Source organism: Scyliorhinus canicula, chromosome 4 (genome assembly GCF_902713615.1).
Source record: "Scyliorhinus canicula chromosome 4, sScyCan1.1, whole genome shotgun sequence".
NCBI classification, from domain to species: Eukaryota; Metazoa; Chordata; class Chondrichthyes; order Carcharhiniformes; family Scyliorhinidae; genus Scyliorhinus; species Scyliorhinus canicula.
In genome coordinates, this window is record NC_052149.1 from 206,931,138 (window position 1) to 206,948,124 (window position 16,987).

Consider the following 16,987-nt stretch of genomic DNA (forward strand, 5'->3'; position numbering starts at 1 on the left):
GAGCGCACGGTAAAAATCGTCTAACGACTCACCAGGGGTCTGCTGCCTTGTAGCCAGCAAATGCCGAGTGTAAACTTGATTCACCGGTCGGATGAAGTGTCCTTTAAGCAGTTCCATGGCGGAGTCGTAGTCGGACGTGTCCTCGATGAGCGTGTAGATGGCAGGGCCGACGCACGAGTGAAGGATGTGCAGCTTCTGCTCCCTCGTCGGTACGTTTTCTGCCGTGCTGAGGTAGCTGTTAAAACAAGCTAGCCAATGCTTGAATGTTGCTGCTATGTTAGCTGCGTGGGGGCTGAGTTGTAGACGCCCCGGCTTGATGCGGAGCTCCATCCATTAAAATCTTGTTGATTAAATTGATGCGCGATCAATGGCTACTGAAACGAGGATGTAGTCCGAATTGAAGGCTTTAATCAACAAGATGTTTCCCAGCAGCTCGAGTACAGAAAGAGGCTGGCTGCTGGGAAACACGGGTTCTTATAACCCGCTTCACTGGGTGGAGCTACCTTACGTTCCGACCAATGAAATGCAAACACTTGGGCCAATGAGCAGTGAGCCTTCTCTACCAATGGTAGCTCACTCCCAGGTACCGTAGTACCTCTAGTCATACTACCACACCGGTAACAAACAGATGGTGGTTACATCCTGTTCCAGTGAGAATTTTCAAAGTCCCAAGGAGTTTCAGTTTGACTTCTGGACACAGAAAGGCAAGAGCATGTTTTCTTCTCCCTCTACAAAAAGGCTGTGATTACTGTATTCCTGAGACTACAGAGAACGTGAATGAATGAGTCTATAGGAAAACCATTATAGGCTGTTGGCAAAGACCAGGATTGTCTCTGTCCCCAGAAAGGCTGTGAGTGCTGTATCGTTAAACCTACAGAGGCCTGAATGAAGCCACAGTAAAAATCTCAAACTGAAAGCAATGTTTGAAGAGAGACATTTGGACAGGTAATGCTCTGGCACTTCCCTCAAGCACCCTGGCACCTCCATCTAATACCGTGGCAGTGCTCCTGCTAGCCTGGCAGTGCCAGGGTAGCACTGTCAAGGTGCCACGGTGGTACTGCCACTGTTTCTGGCTGGTAGTGCCAAGCTGCCCAGGTGCTGGGGGCATGCCAGAGTGTCACCCTGTCCTGTCCCCGACCAGCCAAGGGACTCAACTCCCCAGCAAGGCCCCCCGAGGTGCCATCACAACTGCTTCATGACATTGAAAACCAGCACCAAACCACACCCGGTTGAGGCCTCGCTGGCAAGGCCGGTGAATCCCGGGCCCCAGATGAATTGGGCGAGCGCATATTTAAATGAGCCTAATGGTTTACCCCTGGATCTCGCCCAGTGAGAGCGAGATCCAGATTGTGATGCGCAGTGATATTCCTTTAAATCTCGGGAGACATTTCAAGCGCCGTGATTCTCGATGATGGCCTCCCCCAAGGTTCAACAGCCTCAAACCGACATGAAGTCAGGCGTGACGAGGATGCTGAATCGCACGCTATTTTTCGAGATATGTTATTAGATGAGAAGTGCTTTGGGTCATACTGAGGACATGGATGGATATGTTATAACAGATGATATACAATTTGCAATTTCATGGAATCTGCAAAACATATTTGATCTGTTGAGAAAATAAAGAAAACTACATCCCAATATCCCAGTAGATAATGGTCAATTTTTTTCACGCATCCTGAAAATAAAGCATTAAAATTTTAGAATGGTAACATTGATCAACTTGACTTTCACAATAGAACTTGAAAAGATTCAGTGAGATTGAAATTATTATAATCCATGGGTTACTGAAACGTATTTCATACCGACTCCAGTTGTGACCAAACCTATATTTTATAAAGGTTTATGAGAATGCCCTTGCTTTCGTTTGCTATACTTCCATTTCTAAATGATCCTGTTTTCTTTTTAGCTGTTTTCTCAACTTGCCGTTACCTTGAACAACTTCTGTACATATACTCTCAGATCTCTATGTTCATACCCCTGAACACTTAATTTTGTTTTATTCATTCATGGATGTCAGCTTTGCTGGCAGGACCAGTATTTGTTCCACATCCGTAATTGTCCTTGAAAAGTTAGTGGTGAGGTGCCTTCATGAACTGCTGTAGTCCATGTGCTGCAGTGTGAGAGGAGGATCACCAGAGTTTTGACTCAGTAGCAGTCAAAGAACTGAAATACAGTTCTGAGTTGACTTGCCAGGTTATGTTGAGTTGTAAAAAAACATTGGTTAACGCACGGCAGGAGTACTGTATGCAGTTCTGGTCTCCACATTACAGAAAGGATGTGATTGCACTGGAGAGGGTGCAGGGGAGATTCACCAGGATGTTGCCTGGGATGGAACATTTGAAATATGGGGAGAGAGTGGATAGGTTTGGGTAGGTTTTTTTAGAGCAGAGAATGCTGAGTGGAGACCTGATTGAGGTGAATAAGATTATGAGGGGTATGGACAGGGTGGGTTGGAAGCAGCTGTTCCTCAATAAATGAGGGGGCATAATTTTAAGGTGAGTGGTTTCTGAGCGAATTTGAGGAAAAATAAATTTCACCCAACGGCTGGTGGGAGTCTGGAATTCCCTGCCTGGGAGGGTAGTAGTTGTGAGAAACCTCACAAGCTATAAAAAGTATATGGATGGGCAATTGAAATGTCATAACATTCAATGCAATGGGCCAAGTGGTGAAAAATTGAATCAGTGCAAATCTAGTATAGTTTTCACTGCACAGACTTGGTGGGCCGAAGTGCTTCTTCTGTACAATATGACTTTATGACTCTCACGAAATATTGTTTGTTTTTACTCCAGCTGCATATTTAACGATTGGAAGCCGTTTCAGGTGATGAATTTTCCTGGGTGATCTGGGGATGCCTTAATTGCCATATGTGTTATCTATTTGACATTTGAGAGTACCTTTAAGAAATGGGTGTTCATAAATGAGTGTGTATATAAATATCGGTAGTGAGAGTACCTTTAAGAAATGAGTGTTTATTACTGCAGTGATGTCAGAGAGTGGGTGGAGCTGGGCTATCTGTCAGCTTTTTACTTTTGTGTTTGAGCAGGCTGCAGGGTGTGTTTCAGTTTCATTTTCCGTGTTGGAGCTGAAGCCAGACCAAGCAGTTGTACTGCTGTTCTTTATGCCATCAAAAGACTATCTCTTGATCGTTTGGTGAATTCAGAATTATAAATGTTCTCAGTAGTGAATGTAAACCTAATGTGCTTCTGTTAAAAGGTGTTTCTTTTATCTTCTGGATGTTGTTTGGGAAGTTATTAAGCATTACTTAGTGTTGTAGTCTTTGGGGGTTGTATTTGAATTGATGATTGCTAAGATGTCCACTGTATGTTTTTAAAAAAGGTTAACTTGAGTACATCGAATAAACATTGTTTCGCTTTAAAAATTAATTTTCCATTTCTGCTGTGTCACACCTGTAGAGTGGGTCATGTGCTCCCCATACCATAATCTACTGAAAGTTGTGGTTCAGGTGAACTCCATGATACACCTTGCGGTCTCTATACCCTGATCCAGAACAAATTGGGGGCTCGTCTGGGATAAACGTCTATCTATTGGATTGGCTTAGTGAACTTAAAGACAGTGAGGGGTGAGCATATTGTGGGGCTTTTCAGGTGTGGTATTTCAGTTTAAGTAGGGAGTGTGTTGTCGACAATGGCTCTTTCAGACGCTCTGAAGTTTTTAGGGGTGGAGACGGTCACACGCAGTACCTTATGGACAGAGACTAAAAGCAGATTGTTAGATTTGGCAAAAACATTGCAGTTAGCATTACCTGACAAATTGAGAAAATATGAGGTCATTATGGCAGTGGTTAAGCATTTAAAGTTGCCTGAGATCCAGTTTGACTCATTGGAAATGGCAAAACATTCAGTTACAAATTAAACAAATGGAACATGAGAAATAATTAAAGCAGCTTGAATACGAAAGAGAGAGAGAGGAAAAAGAGAGAGAAGAAAGAAAAACAGAAAGAATAGCACTAGCAGAACAGAACGAAAGAGAAAGGGACATACATATCAAGGAGAAAGATAAAGAGATAGAGTTTGAACTTCAAAAATGGCCATGAAACATGATAGTCAGTTAAAATTGGCAGGTGTAAAGGGAAACGTACAGTTCGTGGACGGTGATGAGGAAAGTGAGAAAGAGCGTCATAGTCGAAGGCTTGGTGGAGATCTATTTAAATATGTCCAAGCATTGCCAAGGTTTGACGAGAAGGAGGTAGAAGCATTTTTCATTTCATTTGAGACAGTAACTAAACAAATGAAATGGCCACAGGACATGTGGGTATTACTGATTCAAACAAAGCTGGTAGGTAGGGCTAGTGAAGTGTTTGTATCACTACCGGAGAAGGTATCTGGGACGTATGAGGAGGTGAAAAAATCCATCTTAAACGCATATGAACTAGAGCCTGAAGCCTAGACAAAGGTTTAGAAATTTAAGGAAAGAATTTGGCCAAACATATATGGAGTTTGAAAGGATCAAACAGAGTAATTTTGATAGGTGGATAAGGGCTTTGAAAATAGACCAAATGTATAATTTCAGAGAAATTATACTTTTGGAGGAGTTTAAAAATTCAATTCCTGATGTAGTGCGAACTCATGTGGAAAACCAGAGGGTTAAAACTGTGAGATTAGCATCAGAAATGGCAGATGAGTATGAATTAGTTCATAATCAAAGCTTGGTTTGCAACATCAGTTTCAGCCTGTGAGGGATACAAACTGGGGACATGAGAAATACTCAAGTGGTAAAGGTAAAGGTGATCTGATGGGAGATAATTAGGAGAGTGTACCTCAGATTAAAAAAGAAATCCAGGAGGGTGGAAAGAAATGAAAAGTTTCAAATGTTTTCACTGTAATAAACTCGGCCATGTAAAGTCGCATGTTGGTGGTTGAAGAAAAGCACTGGGAAGGCTGATGTGGTAAAACAGGATAAGACAGTAGGGTTTGTTAACGTGGGAAAGGAAAGCCCAAGTGAAGCGAAGGTGGTGCAAAAGATTGTACAGCCTGATCCAGAGGTGACTGATAAGAAGGTGCCAGATCTCTTTAAATAATTAACTTGTGTGGGTAAAGTTTACTCATGTGTATCAGAAGGAGCAGGTAAAGAAGCCACAATTTTAAGAGATACAGGAGATGGTCAATCTTTAATGGTAAGAGATGAGGATTTATGTAGTTTGGGAAGAATGTTGCCAGAAAAGGTGGTAATATGTGGAATTCAGGGTGAGAGGAGTAGTGTTCAACTGTATAAGGTAAGGTTGGAAAGACCAGGAGAAGAGTGGTGAAGTGGTCATAGGAGTAATAAGAGAAACTATCTTGTCCAGCAATACAGTTTATCTTGGATAATTATATAGCTGGATTGCAGGTGGGAGTGATGCCTACTTTAGAACATAGAACATACAGTGCAAAAGGAGGCCATTCGGCCCATAGAGTCTGCACTGACCCACTTAAGCCCTCACTTCCACCATATCCCCATAACCCATTAATCCCTCCTAACCTTTTTGGACACTAAGGGCAATTTATCATGGCCAATTCACCTAACAGTCTTTGGACTGTGGGAGGAAACCGGGGCACCTGGAGGAAACACACGCAGACACGGGGAGAACATGCAGACTCCTCACAGACAGTGACCCAGCGGGGAATCGAACCTGGGACCCTGGCGCTGTGAAGTCACAGTGCTAGTAACTTGTGTTACCGTACTGTGGTTGATAAGCCAGTGGAAAATCAGACAACTGAAGTGTTGAAGGACAAATATCCTGGGATGTTTCCGGAATGTGTAGTAACAAGGTCGCAAAGGCACAGGTTAAGACAAGAGGAGAAATCAAAGAGCGAAGATGAAGTTGAAGTACAGTTATCAGAAACGATTTTTGATCAGATGTTTGAAAAAGAACAAGTACAGGTGGAGGATTAGGTGGATATTTTTAGTTCAGGAAAATTGGCAGAGTTACAACGAAAGGATAGAAAAATAAAACCAATGTTTTATTGAAAGCATACACGGAAGAGGAATCTGAGTGTATACTAGAGTGTTATTGCCGTAAAAGTAATGTCTTGATGAGAAAATGGAGATCTTTACATATGCAGGCGGGTGAAAAGTGGGCAGAGGTTCATCAAGTAGTATTGCCGCTAGGGTATAGAAAGGAGGTGTTGCGAGTTGCACATGAGGTACCAGTGGAAGTTCATTTGGGAATAAGGAAAACTCAAGCTAAAATCCAAAACATTTTTATTGGCCTGGACTACACAAAGATGTAGTTAAATTTTGTCAATCATGTCACACATGTCAAATGATAGGGAAACCTCAAGCAGTGATAAAACCAGCGCCCTTAATACCCATTCCAGCATTTAAGGAACATTTTACAAGGGTCCTAATCGATTGTGTAGGACCGCTTCCTAAAACAAAAAGTGGAATTGATATCTTTTGACTATAATGGATGTGTCTACTAGGTTTCCAGAGGCCATTCCAGTACGTAATATTACAGCTAAAAGGATTGTGGAGGAGTTACTTCAATTCTTTACTAGATATGGACTACCAACAGAAATACAATTGGATCAAGGATCAAATTTTGCCTCAAGGATCAAATTTTGCCTCAAGGTTATTCAAAGAAGTTATAGACAGCTTAGGAATAAAACAATTTAGAACAACTGCGTACCATCCAGAATCGCAGGGAGCGTGAGAAAGGTGGTATCAGACATTAAAGACAATGTTGAGGGCTTATTGTCACGATTATCCAGAGGATTGGGATAAAGGAATTACATTCGTACTGTTTGCAATTAGGGATGCACCTAATGAGTCAACCAAATGCAGTCCTTTTGAACTAATTTTTGGTCATGAGGTAAGTTGACCACTTAAATTTATGAAGAATAAATTGATGAGTGAGAAATCGGAAATTATATTGTTGGTTACTTGTCAAATTTTAGGGAATGATTAAACAGAGCAGGTGAATTGGCTAGACAACATTTAAAAGTTGCACAAAATGTGATGAAATGGGTAGTGGACAAGAAATCCAAAGTTCATAGTTTTCCCAGTGGAGATAAAGTTTTAGTAGGTGAGCCTTTAAAAGCTACGTTTTGTGGACCTTATCAGATGAAAAGAAGATTGAGTGAGGTGAATTATGTGGTAAAAGCACCAGATAGAAAGAAGACTCACCGAGTTTGTCATGTGAATATGCTTAAAAGTTACTTTGAAAGGGAAGGAGAGGAAAAGGAGGATGTTTTAATGATTCTAACTCAATCCAGTTGACTGTAAACTTGACATACCTCAAATTCAATTGGAAAATGAGGATGTTCTTAAAAATTGGGATAAATTGGTAAGTTACCTTCGAGTGGAAAAGCATACTGACCTGAAAGAGTTATTGATATCACATGGGCAAGCTTGTGGAGATAAATTGGGAAGTACTAAACTAGCTATCCATGATGTGGGAAAGGCTGTCCCAATCAAACAACATCCATACAGACTTAACCCTTTAAAATTGGCACAGGTTAACAAAGAGATTGAGAATATGCTTAAAAGAGGCATAATTGAAGTGGGTTGCAGTCAATGGAGCTCACCCATAGTGATGGTACCAAAACCAGATGCTACTCAATGGTTGTGTGTGGACTATACAGTAATTCTTGTAATGCAGTTACAAGAATTGACTCTTATCCTATCCCACGTTTGGAGGATTGCATTGAGAAAATGGGACAATCAGCTTTTATTTCTAAACTGGATTTACTTAAAGGTTACTGGCAGGTACCTTTATCCGAAAGGGTGAAGGAGATTTCAGCTTTTGTGACTCCAGATGGTACATACCGATTCGAAGTTATGCAATTTGGCATGAAAAACACCCCAGGCATATTTCAACGGTTAACTAACAAAGTCGTTTCAGGATTACCCAATTGTGCGGTATGTATCGACGACCTGGTAATTTTCAGCCAGACATGGACTGAACATTTGAAACATCTGATGGAGTTAGTCGATCAATTTCAGGAGGCGGGTTTGGTGATAAAACCTAGCCAAAAGTGAATTTGGAAAAGCCCAAGGCACTTTCCTTGGCCATACAATCGGACAGGGTCGAATGGTCACACGGGATGTGAAACCAACAATTATTGAGGAGTTTTCGATACCTCAATACGAAGGGAAATAATGTGATTTCTTGGCATGAATGGATTTGACCGAACATTTGTGCAAACGTTTTGTAGCGTGATTGCTCCATTGATGAGTTTGCTGATGAAACGTCGAAAATTTCAGTGGACAGCGGACTTTCGACAGGCATTTGACTGCCTGAATGCTATGATAACCAATGCTCCTGTGCTGGAGAATTACAAGGGACTCTGTGATCAGATTGAACTAAAGTATCTGACTTTAAAGAGAAATGCAGAGGCGTAGAGAAATGGGTGAATCGTGCAGAGACTTTCTTGTTAAAAGAGACTGTCAATCAGGAAGGATTTCAGTTGGAGGAAGAAGGAAAAATTGACTTATTATTGTACCTGTTTGCGTGTGTTGGGTTTTTTTTTAAACAAAAAAGTATATTTACTGTGTGCATTTCTTAAAGAAGAGCGGAAAGGTGAAAAATGAAACCATCTTGATGGGTTTTTTTTCTTGGGGGGAGGTGTCATATGAGGGTACCTTGAAGAAATGGGTGTTTATTATTGTCGTAATGTCAGAGAGTGGATGGAGCTGGGCTGTCTGTCAGCTTTTTACTTTCGTTTTTGAGCAGGCTGTAGGATGTGTTTTAGTTTCGTTTTCAGTGTTGGAGCTGAAGCCAGACTAAGCAGGTGTACTGCTGTTCTTTCTGCCATCAAAAGAATATTTCTTGATCATTTGGTGAATTCAGAATTATAAATGATCTCAGTAGTGAATGTAAACCTAATGTGCTTTTGTTAAAAGGTGCTTTTTTTATCTTCTGGATGTTATTTGTGAAGTTATTAAGGATTACTTAGTGTTGTATTCTTTGGGGGTTGTATTTGAATTGATGGTGGTTAAGATGTTCATTGTATATTTTTTGAAAAGGTTAAGTTGAAGCCACAGAATAAACATTGTTTTGCTTGAAAAATTACTTTTCTATTTCTGCTGTACCACTACTGTTCTGTGGACCATATCCCCATACCACAATCTATTAAAAGTTGTGGGTCAGGTGAACTCCATGATACACTTTGGGGTTCTCCAAACCCTGGCTCATAACATATTATACCGTACCCCCAGGGGTAAGCTTGATAGTCGCATACCTGAGCACCCACTTGCTCTGACTGGCAGCATCGGTGGTAATGATGATATAACTGCCTGTTCTGGAGAACAACCCATCAGTTAGTGTGTCATGCATGTGTGGGCTGTCAACTGTGAGATGCTGCAAATGTCTCCAGGAAAACTGTGCCAGGAGAGAGCAGGCAAAGAAGCCGAATTTGTCATTGTGACAGCCTCCAGTAAAATGTGGGAACCAGGCCCATTTGACAGTAGGACATCACAAATCAGAATTGTTAGAGAGCAGAAGGAGGCCATTCGGCCTGTCATGTCTGCACTTGCTCTTCAAATTAGCAATTAATTTGCCTTCTCCCTACAATTCTGAACATTCTTCCTTTTCAGCTAAAAATCGAACTCACTTTTGAATTCCTCGATTGAACCTGCCTTCAACACACTCTCTGGCAGTGTATTCCAGAGCCCAACTGCTTGGTGCAAGGAAATGCATTTCCTTATGTAGGTTTTTCAGCTTTAACCAATTATGTAAAATCTGTGCCCTTTGTTGATGCTTTCATGAGTGAGAAAAGTTTCACCTATTTACACTGTCCAGACCCCTCATAATTTTGAATACCTCCAGCAAATCGTCTCTCAATCTTTTCTTCTCCAAAAAAGACAGTTAGAAATTACAATCTGTCTTCAAAATTGAGGTTCCTCATCCTCTTCTTGTGACTCTTTTTCTGCACTGGCCCTCATGCCTTCACATTCTTCCTAAAATACAATGCTCAGAACTGGACACAGTTCTCCAGCTGAGGTCTAACTAGTGTCTTATACAAGTTCAACATAACCTCCTTTCTCTTGTTAATAAAGTCCAGAATACTGTATGCCTTGTTTACTCTCTCAACCTGTCCCGCCACATCTAATAACTTGTACACATATTCACCCAGATCACTCTGCTCCTGCACACCCTACCAAGTTATATCCTTCATTTTATATTGTTTCTCCATGTTCTCCTTACCAAAATGAATCGCTTCACATTTCTCTGCATTGAACTTCATCTGCTAATTGTCTGCCCATTCCACCAATTTGTTTCTGCACTTTTGAAGTTCTGCAGTATCATAGAATCATAGAATTTACAGTGCAGAAGGAGGCCATTCGGCCCATCGAGTCTGCACAGGACCTTGTACAGAGCACTCCGCCCAAGCCCACACCTCCACCCTGTCCTCGTAACCTTTATTGGACACTAAGGGCAATTTAGCATAGCCAATCCCACTAACCTGCATATCTTTGGACTGTGGGAGGAAACCGGAGAACCTGGAGGAAACCCACGCAGACACGGGGAGAACATGCAGACTCCGCACAGACAGTGACTAAAGCCGGGAATCGAACCTTGGACCCTTGATCTGTGAAGCAACTGTGCTAAATACCGTGCTACCGTGCTGCCAAGTAGCCTCCTCACAGTACACTATTCATCCAAGTTTTGTCTGATCCAGAGGTTTTGAAATTATGCCCTGTAGACCAAAGCCTCAGGGCCGGCTCAAGGCACCGGCAACTCGGGCAGTCGCCCGGGGCGCCATGTGCTAGGGGGCGCCAGAGACTCGGGTCCCGCGCATGCGCAGTTGGGCCGGTGCCAACCAGCGCATGCGCGGTGGCCGCCCTCCTCCATGGCGGCCCCCCCTCGGTCCGCCCCGCCCCCGGTCCGCCCCCCCCCTCGGTCCGCCCCCCCGCTCGGTCCGCCCGCCTCCTCGGTCCGCTCCCCCCCCGCCCCCCCTCAGGTCCGCCCCCCCCTCGGGGCCCCCCCTCTCGGCCCCCCCCCCCTCTCTCGGTCCCGCCCCCCCCTCTCGGTCCCGCCCCGCCCGCCCCCCCCCTCCCGGCCCGGCCCCCCTCCCCCCCCCGGCCCGGCCCCCCTCCCCCCCCCCGGCCCGGTCCCCCTCCCCCCCGGCCCGGCCCCCCTCCCCGCCCCCCCCCCCCCCCCCCCCCCCAAGGGCGCCGAAGTTCAGCATGCCCGGGGCGCCAGCAACCCTAGGGCCGGCGCTGCAAAGCCTGTGTCATTATTAGATATTAGACAGAGCAAGGATCCCAACACTGATCTCTGGGGAACACCACTACATACTCCAACCAGAAAAATACGTATTGAACAATATTCTGAGTTTCCTTTCATGCAACTAATTTTGCCTCCCTGTTGCTAATTTCCCTTTTATTCAGGAGTTATTACTTTTTTCACAAGTCTGTTGTGCGACATTCTATCATCTGCCTTGGGCAGCACGGTGGTTCAGTGGTTAGCACTGCTGCCTCAGAGCACCGAGGTCGTAGGTTCGATCCCGACTCTGGGTCACTGTCGATGTGGAGTTTGCTCATTCACTTCGTGTCTGCATGGGTTTCATCCCCACAACCCAAAGATGAGCAGCGTTGGTGGATTGGCCACACTAAATTGCCCCTTAATTGGAAAAAACAAACTGGGTACTCTAAATTAAAATAAATAGATATATTTTTTTTTAATTCTATCGTCTGCCTTTTGGAAGTCTACGTACAGCACATCAACATTATTGATTGCCCCCCATTGAGCCTATCTGTTACCTCTTAAAAATACACCAGCAAGTTAGTGAAATGTGATTTACCTTTAACAAATTGTTCTAACTAGCATGTGACCCAAGGAATCAGACCAATTAGTCTCCCTGTGAGTCTTTGAGTACGAGCTTCCTCGCTGAGGGGCGCGGGCCCCATGGACACTATGCATAAAAGCTCGGCCTGAGTGGAAACCGGACAGAGAAGTCCCGGCTGGCACCTGTGGACAAAATGTAATTAGTTTCTTGTTCAATAAACAAACAGTTTATTTTAGCCTCTTGTGTGGACTCTGTGGGCAGAACACAAATTCATTCTGGCTTTTCTTAATTAGCTTGCATCTGTCGATCTGATATGAATGTTGTGCTGAATTATTGTTTCTCGAAGTTGCACCCCCCCCACCCCCACCACCCCCGGTAGGTTAATCCTTCTACCCTTTTCAACAAGGATGCAACGTTTGCAATTGTTGGATCATCCAGAACCAGTAGAGTGTCTAAGGAAGACTAGAAAATCAAATTCCAGTCTCACTTTCCTCAGTATCCTTGGATGTACCTTACCCATTCCTGGTACTTTATGAACTTTTAAGGATAGACAACATATCTCATAGCTCCTCCTTTTGTTCAATAATTTTTTATAATAATAATCTTTATTGTCACAAGTAGGTTTACATTAACACTGCAATGAAGTTACTGTGAAAAGTCCCTCGTCGCCACATTCTGGCACCTGTTCAGGTACAGAGAGGGAGAATTCAGTGTCTAAATTATGTAACAGCAGGGGCGCGATTCTCCGCAAATGCGGAGAGTCGTGAAGGCTGCCGCCTCCCGGGACCCGATTCTGCTCCCCGGTCGGGGCTAGCAGCGGGGCCCCATGAACCTCGGCATCGCAGGCTTAGCGAACTTCGCTAAGCCCGCGCGCCAAGGGTAATGGCGGCTGACGCGCACGATGACGTCAGCCACGCATGCGCGGATTGGACGGCTCCAACCCGCGCATGCGAGGATGTCATCATCACGCATATGCGTGAAACCCGCGCATGCACGGGCCGTTATGCCCCTTAGCCGCCCTGCGGACTGATCCAGCGGGGCGGCGGAGGAACAAAGAGTGCGCGGGGTTCGGACCCGCTGCCCGCGATTGGTGCCCACCGATCGCGGGCCCATGCCACCCTTGGCACGGCCGTGGTGCGGCCGTGCCAATCGGTGCCATGGTTCTCGAGAACGGCACTTTGCGGCCGTTTTCACGAACTGTGAGAGCAGGTGTGTTGGAGTTCGTGAAAACGGCCGTAAAGGCCTGGGAACTCGGCCCATCGGCCTGGGGAGAATCGCTGCTCGCCGTAAAAAAAACGGCGAGCAGCGATTCGTGTCGTGGGGCGGCCGTGGGGGGGGGAGAATAGCGGGAGGTCGGGAAAAATGTCGGGAAGGCCCTCCCGCTATTCTCCGACCCATCGTGGGGGGCGGAGAATCGCACCCCACGTCTTTTGGGACCACTGGGAGGAAACCGGAGCACCCAATGGAAACCCATGCAGACACGGGTAGAACGTGCAGACTCCACACAGACAATGAACCAAGTCGGGAATTGAACCTGGGACCCTGGAGCTGTGAAGCAACAGTGCTAACCACTGTGCTACCGTGTTCATTTTTCTCCATTTAAGGGGCAATTTAGCATGGCCGATCCACCAAACCTTCACATTTTTGGGTTGTGGGGGCAAAACCCACACAAACACAGGGAGAATGCACAAACTCCACATAGACAGTGACGCATGCAAACACGGGGAGAATGCACAAACTCCACATGGACAGTGATCCAGAGCCAGTATCGAACCTGGGATCTCGGCGCCGTGAGGCACTCATGGCTCCTCCCTATCAATTTACATCCCTCTGGTGTATTAATTACCTCATCTTCCACTCTGACCTGGGTAGTATTTTCTTCCTTGGTTGCCACATATGCAAAGTATTAATTTTAATACCTCAGCTATGTCCTTTACCTTGAAGAATAAATATCCTTTACAGCCATTAATTTACCTTACTCCTCCTTTAATCACCCTTTTCCATTGCTATGCCTCTTGGAGTATGATTGCTGTTATGTTCGCTGCCAGTCTCTTTCATACTCCTCTCTACTTTTCTTATTTGTTTCCACACTTACCCTCTGAACCTCACCTATGCAGCCTGATTCTCCATTGTATTATTCACTTGATATCGTGCCACAAGTCTTTTTTTCTTTTGCATATTCATCTGTCTCTCTATTGTCATCCAGGGAGCTGTGAATTTGTTTGTCCTACATTTCCTTTTGGAGGAAATACTTCCTGACTGCTTGAACTATCCTTTGAAGGTAGCCAATTGTTCAGCTCATATTTTTCCTTCCCACTTGGAGAAAAGTTAAGGTTTAATCATTATTTACATTTTGTTTGTAGTGTAGTTACATGCAATGATCAAGTAATTGAAGTACATTTATTTGTTAACCTTACGTAATATGCTGTTTAACTGGGGACAATACAGGACACGAATGAATCATGTGATTAGCTCTTCATTTGCAGTCACACCCTGACTTGACAAGTGAGAAACATTACATGGCCCCAAGCCAAGTAACATTACACTTTAATGATCTAAATCCCCAAAAAATTCTACAAAGCTTTCAAGGTTGGCTGTCCAAGTCTGGGAACATCATACTCGCTGGAAGGAGAGAGAATCTGGTGGGAGCAGCTGATTGGAGTGGCAGTGACACTTTAAAAAGAGCAAACGCTGCAAAACTTCACTGAACCCAGAGGCGGAGTTCCTGAGATGAGGTCCGATACAGAAAGTGACTCGGGGAAAGAGAATGCAGCTGATTGGGTGAGTAAGGTCGAGGGACTTAGATGTGACTGATAAGGAACCACCATTAGGGACTGACCCTAAACAGTAGTAAATTAGAAAAGAGTAATATTAAGGGATTAACTGAGAAGCACCAGGGAAAGTAAAAGTCAGAGCCAACATAATAAAGTGACAAGTAAATATAAGTGAGACAAGGAAAAATAGGCCGAATTAGAATTAGACAAGGAGACTAAGTTAAGGTAAGAGAATTATCTGTGAAGACAAAGTAATGAGAAAAGTTAGCAAGTTGGATGAAGTGCATTTAAGGTTAATACATGGCAGGTGAGGACAGCTGAGTAGAGTGTGTGACCTGTCATATGTGGGAAGTTATGGACCCTGCTGGCATCCTAGATAACATGCTCCCAACTGCAGAAAATTGAGTAGCGGCTGAAGGCACTTGGTGCATTCCCAAAGCTGAGAATTACGTGGATAGAACATTTAGAGATATGGTCACACTACTGCCCAAGGGACTGGAGGAAAGAAGCATGCCCACCAAGCAGTCCAGGAGAAAAAGGCAGGTATTAGAGGAATCCCCAGGGATTCCACTCTCAAATCAGTTTTCCTTTATGGAAGCTGATGTGGGTACTGATTCCTCAATGGAGTGCAGCCAGATCCAAGCTTCTTGCACCACAAGCGTCCTGACTATACAGGAGAGAAGGAAGAAGGAAGGAGGAGCGATAGTGAAAGGGGATTCGATAGTTAGGGGAAGAGACAGGGCTTTTTGCAGCCAGAGATGTGACTCCGGGATGGTGAATTGTCTTCCTGGGACCAGGACCAGGATGTCACCGAATGGCTGCAGGACATCGTAAAGGGACCATATGATAAGTCAGAAGTTGTGGCACACGTTGCTACCAACGATATAGGTAGAATGAAGGATGAGGTCTCGCATCAAGAATTCTGAGATCGAGGCAGAAGGCTAAAAAGCGGGACTTCAAAGGTTGTAATCTCTGGATTATTCCTGGTGCAACATGTTAGTGAGTATAAAAATAGGTGAATCGGAGATGAATCCGTGACTGAAGAGTTGATGATAGGAACTAAATATTCAGGGATATGTGACTTTTTTAAAGACAGGCAGGAAGGAAAGGAAATGATTGGGAGTAACTGCGTTAATTAGAGAATGAATAAGTACTGGGCAGCATGGTGGCTCAGTGGTTAGCAGGTTCGATCACGGCTCTGGGTCACTGACTGTGTGGAGTTTGCACATTCTCAAAGTGTTTGCGTGCGTTTCGCCCCCACAACACAAAGATTTGCAAGATAGGCGGATTGAACATGCTAAATTGCCCCTTAATTGTAAAAAAGTAATTGGATACTCTAAATTTATAAAATAAAAGAGAAGGAATAAGTACAATAGCAAAAAAGATCTTGGATCAGAATATGCAGAATGCATATGGGTGGAGGTGAGAAATAACAAGAGGAATAAGGCACTAGTGGGAGTGATCCAAAGGCCCCCAAACAGCAGCTATTGGTAGGATGGAGAATAAGTCTGGAGATAATGAGGGCATGTAGTACTTTAAACATGGGTGACTTTAATCTTCCATGTGGACTAGAAAAATCAAAGTGGCAGAGGTGGTCATAAGGATGAACTGTGTTAAACTTAAATAAGGGTAATCACAAAGCAATGCGGGCAGCATTGGCTGGAATGGACTGGGAAAGGAGTTTAGTAGAAAAAATAATTGATCAGCAATGGCAGACATTTATGAAAATAATTCATGACTCACAGCAAAGATGTGTCCCAGTGAGGAAGAATGATTCTAGGAAGGGGATAAATCAGCTATGATTAACCAAGGAACTGAAGGATAGAATTAAACTGAACATAAAAAACATACAATATTGGAAAGATTAGAGGTAAACCAGAGGATTGGGGAAGTTTTTTTCATAAATTTAGTGTACCCAATTCATTTTTTCCAATTAAAGGGCAATTTAATGTGTTGCACATCTTTGGGTTGTGGGGCCGAAACCCATGCAAACACGGGGAGAATGTGCAAACTCCACACGGACAGTGACCCAGAGTAGGGATCGAACCTGGGTCCTCGGCGCTGTGAGGCAGCAGGGCTAACCCACTGTGCCACCGCACTGCCCCAGGATTGGGAAAGTTAAAGAAAACGATGACCGAAGAAAATAAAAAAACATGAGAAGATAAACTATGAGAGTAAATTAGCAAATAATATAAAAAGAGATGGTAAGAACTTCTCTTTTGGGCAGCACAGTGGCACAGTGGTTAGCACTGCTGCCTCACAGCTTCAGGGTCCCGGGTTCAATCTGGCCCTGTATGACTGTCTGTGTGCAGTTTGAAATTTCTCCCCGTGTCTGGGAGGGTTTCCTCCGGATGCTCCGGTTTCTTCCCACAGTCCAAAGATGTGCAGGTTAGGTGGTTTGGTGATGTGAAATTGCCCCTTAGTGTCCAAAAGGTTAAGTGGGATTACTGGGTTACGGAAATGGGGTGGAAGCGTGGGTTT

General features: G+C 44.3%; 1 protein-coding gene across 1 annotated transcript in view; it reads right to left on the reverse strand.

Annotated features, from left to right (window-relative positions):
* LOC119965337 (solute carrier family 22 member 5-like) overlaps nucleotides 1–16,987 on the reverse strand; it is a 169,799-nt gene that overhangs the window by 150,454 nt on the left and 2,358 nt on the right. The gene's annotated exons all lie outside the window — the stretch shown is intronic.